This window comes from Mastomys coucha, unplaced genomic scaffold (assembly GCF_008632895.1).
Source record: "Mastomys coucha isolate ucsf_1 unplaced genomic scaffold, UCSF_Mcou_1 pScaffold12, whole genome shotgun sequence".
Taxonomy (NCBI): domain Eukaryota; kingdom Metazoa; phylum Chordata; class Mammalia; order Rodentia; family Muridae; genus Mastomys; species Mastomys coucha.
Window position 1 is genome coordinate 14,043,020 of NW_022196894.1, and position 4,450 is coordinate 14,047,469.

A 4,450-nucleotide genomic window follows, 5' to 3' on the forward strand; every position below is an offset into this window, starting at 1 on the left:
GAATTCTGTAGACCAGGCTGGCCTCGAACTCAGAAATCGGCCTGGCTCTGCCTTCCAAGTGCTGGGATTAAAGGTGTGCCCCACCACTGCCCAACATTTTTTCCTCTTAAATTACTTTATGTGTGTTAATGAATGACGAGTGTGTGGGTCAGGACCACGTATGGGAGTCAGCTTTCTCCTTCTACCTTATGGTTTTGGGAACCAGACTTGGGTTTGATAGTGTACTCACTCCTTTACCTGATAAGTCATCTTGTTGACTCACAAATGAGGTTTTCTTCTTAAAATTGCATTTGATTTTTTTAGGGGGAAGGGTGCTGCACATGTGGAAGTCAGAGAACAACTTGAGGAAGTTGGTTCTCTTCACTGTGGGTTTCAGGATCTAACTCAGGTATGTAGGCTTGGCATCAAGCACTTTTACCGGGATGGCTGTGGCTGAGGGTTTCAATTCAAGTGTAATTGAAGATGACACTCCAAGCGTTCCCTCACCCCAGGGACTAGAAGACAGTGAAGGGCTCCCTGGACCATCTAACTTTAATAACAGCCCCTTCTGGGATTTCTGGTCTCTTTCATGGTGCCTTTGCTGAACATCTAACTCAGGAAAGCCAGGAGGGAGCTTTAGGGGCAGCCGATACTGTACCTCAGAGCTTACAGCCTTCCCCTGTAGAAATTTTTCAGTTTGGGCAATGAGAGGTGCTCAGTCGCTGCCACTGGTGGTGCTGGGAGCAGGGTGGGCCTTTCAGTAGATGAGCACAGGGGCTTGAGCAAGGATGGGAGAAACAGAGCCACAGCCTTCTGAAAGTGCCTCCAGGTTATCAGGCACTGAGCTTGGGTTGCTCTTTAGCAGTGATAAGCCAACCTAAACTCCAGAAGGCCAGGTGTGAGCCTGAGGCAGCCCCCATCCTGGCTGAGGGGAGAGGGTTGTTTCCAAAGTCCCACATTCCATGCATGTATGGACGCTGATAAGAGCAGCACTGCTTGCTTAGCTTTCTTTGGGTAGAAGGGGACTTTGACTTCATGCCCCCAGCAGGCAGCATGCTCATCCACATCCTGCTTCCTGGTAGCACCCTTCCCCCACAGGTCTCTTCCTTGTATCCACAGCTCCAGACCTAAGATTCCAGGATGCCATTTCAAACAGTCCTTTCATTCATTTATTTAAAAATTGCTACTCTAAGCTGGACTGTAGTGACACACACCTTTAATCCCAGCACTTGGGAGACAGAGGCAGGCAGATCTCTGAGTTCTAGGCCAGCCTGGTCTACACAGTGAGTTCCAGGCCAGCCAGAGCTACACTGAGAAACCCTGTCTTGAAAAACCAAAAATTGTTACTCTAGTTCAGTAGAGAATCTTGTTAATGCTGTGACCTTATAATACAATTCATCATCTTGTAGTGATCCCCAACCATAAAATTATTTTGTTGCTATCTCATAACTGTAATTTTACTACTATAATGAATCATAATATGGATATCTGATATATAGGATATCTGATACGGAACCCTCAAAGGAGTTGAAAATCACTGTTCTAACCTTGATCTAGCACTTGAGAGACAGACGGGTGAGGCTCTGAGTTCAAGGCTATCCGAGGTTACATAGTGAAACCTTATTTCAAAGTTTACAAAAAAATTTGTTATAAAGTTCACTAGGGAAGCCCCTTTGCCCAGGATTTTGGCATTTTTGTACATCAAGCCAAACTCTGATATTTCTTAACCACTTTGTCAAAGTTTCATTGTCCTTGCCCATGGAATGCCTTGTTAGAAATAGGGCAGTGGTGTGCGTGCCTTTAATCCCAGCACTTGGGAGGCAGAGGCAGGAGAATGTCTGAGTTCTAGGACAACCTGGTTTACAGAGTGAGTTCCAGGATACAGCACAGCAAGGGCTACCCAGAGAACTCGCTCCAAAAACCAAAACAAACAAACAAAAGGCAAGAAAAAATACTCAAGGCTGTATGTCACCATTCTCACAGAATTGCTTGTAGATTTTAGCCCCCTTTATAATACTTAGACATTATTGATTTTGCCTTAGGGATTTGGGGTAGGATGGGGCAGGGACTCAAGTAACTCTAACTAGTTTAGAATTTAGTATAGGTCCTTGAACTTTTGATCCTCCTGTGTCTTGCAAGTGCAAGGATTACAGGCATGCACTATCATTATTAACTCATGGGGTTTCTTGGTGGTGTGATATCGGGAAGCGCTAACTGGCTTCAGCGAGCCCCTGTGGCGTACATCTGTAATCTCATCTATTTGGGATTGGTATGCTAAAGTAGGATCTTCAGTTTAGTCCCAGCCTGGGCTGTGCAGTAGTGATCCTGCATTTAAAAAAAAAAAAAAGGTGGGCAAGAGCTAGGTGTGGCACATTCCTGTAATCCCAGCACCTAGGAGGAGGCAGGAGAGTCAAGAATTTGCTGCCAGCCTAGGCTAGATGAGACTAAGACTCAGAAAACAAAACCAGCAGGAGGTAAGGCCACAGACAGAAGTGCCTCAGCAAATGCTGGAGTTAACTGAGCATGGGAAGGAAGATGAAGGGACCGAGGGGAAAGAGTCGGGGACTGGAGGGTTTGGCCTGTGGGCTTCTGGAAGGATGAGGTGGGTTCAGCAGCCCTCAGGGAAAAGTTGAATCTAGGCTGAGCTTGGACTTTAAGCAAAGTGGCAATGGGGGAGTGGCTTGATGTATGTTTGAGAAAGATAGCAAGATGAATTGTATTCAGAATCAGAAGGGGGAGGAATTCAGTGCTTTATGTGTGCTTTTGTGAAGGGGCCTTAGGGGATAGTGTTTTTAGACATGGGTGTTTTGTTTTTTTTTTTAATTAAAAGTACTTTTATTGTATGTATGGATGTATGTGCACCCTGGCATGAGGGCGAGAGGCCAGCTTGTGAAGGTGGTTCTTTCTCCATGTAAAGTACCTTTAGCTTCTCAGGTCGTTTTGCTGCCCCTTATTTGCCATGCTTGGGATGGGACCTTGGATCTTATGTAGGCAGACACTCTACTTAGACTGGATCTTAGGAAGAGGATCCTGTAAACTTAGGCATACCTACCCTCCACATACATATATGACAGTCTGGCTTTTCCTTAGGGCAGGGTGATGCTTTCTGTGTGGCCTCCTGTGGGACCGGAATCTTCTAATCCCTCCCCCCATAGTTTATAGAGTTGAGTAATGTTGGGACCCCTGTACTGCATCCTCAGTGTGGAGCTGTTTTGGGATTTTTATACAGAGCAGTTTCAGCTTTTCTAGGAAGTCAGGATATTATTACAGGGGTGTAGTCAGATGATGTGAGTTAATAGTGGAGCGCCTACTTCAGTTGAAGCTCTTCCTGTGCCACTTAAGAAGCAACCCTTCACCCCAGCTTCTGGATATGTCCATTTCTTTGTGGCTCATTCCAGTTGCCACTCGTCGGCGACGTGGACTGACCTTTCCCTGCATCTGTCTGGACCCTGAAACACAAAGTGGCTTGTTGGAGTTGGTTTGTCTTCTGTTCACACAGCAGTGGCGGTGATGGTCGCACTCCAGAGACTGAAGTGTGTGGAGCTGGAGTCTGGGGCAGTGCTGCCTCACCGGTCTTGCCTTTCTAGTAGCCCATCTTTCACACTTGAGCTGTGTTGCTCCAGAAAGAGAAAGCCCTGTTCATTTTACCTTCCGTCTCTTAAATCCCCTCGCTCAAAGCTAAATCTTTCCAAAATGTGCTTTTTGTTATTTTGGTGAGAATGGGAATTGTAACCTAGAATGTATCACAGATTTATATTTCAGCTCTCTGTTTACTTCTAAGGCTTGTATTACCAAAACCAGCTCTTTTCTTTTTTAAAAAGATTTATTTATTTATTTTATGTATGTGAGTACACTGTCCTGTTACTGTCTTCAGACACACCAGAAGAGGGCATCAGATCACATTGCAGATGGTTGTGAGCCACCATGTGGTTGCTGGGATTTGAACTCAGGACCTCTGGAAGAGCAGTCAGTGCTCTTAACCACTGAGCCATCTCTCCAGCCCCCAGCCTTTTTGTTTTGTTTTGTTTTGTTTTTTTGAGACAGGGTTTCTCTTTGTAGCCCTGGCTGTTCTGAAATTCACTCTGTAGACCAGGCTGGCCTCGAACTCAGAGATCCACCTGCCTCTGCCTTCCAAGTGCTAGGATTAAAGGAGTGTGCCACCACTGCCCGGCTTTTTTTTAGATTTATTTATAATGGGTGTCTTGCTTTCAAGTATGTGTGTGCACCATGTTGTACTTGGTGCCTACATAGGTCAGAAAGAGAGCATTAGATTGCCTAGATCTAGAAATTGTTGTAAGTCACCACAAGGGTTCTGGGAGTTGAAAATGGATCCTGTATAAGAACAAGTGCTCTTAACTGCTGAGTCATCTCTCCAGTCCCTTATTTTGCTTTTTATTATATGTTTGTGTATGGGTGTGCCCACACGGACACAGATACCTTCAGAGAACAGAGGTGTTGGCTCACCCTGGAG

At 45.5% G+C, this 4,450-nt stretch overlaps 1 protein-coding gene across 2 annotated transcripts in view; it reads left to right on the plus strand.

The window, feature by feature from the left end:
• Positions 1-4,450, plus strand: part of Hic2 (HIC ZBTB transcriptional repressor 2) — a 30,776-nt gene that overhangs the window by 10,008 nt on the left and 16,318 nt on the right. The window contains exon 1 of one of the 2 annotated variants that reach the window (XM_031363265.1): positions 38-388. The exons of the other annotated variant lie outside the window; for it this stretch is intronic. The gene's annotated coding sequence lies outside the window, so the exon portion shown is untranslated. Of the gene's footprint in view, positions 1-37; positions 389-4,450 lie in introns of those variants that run through there. 2 annotated transcript variants of the gene reach the window in all.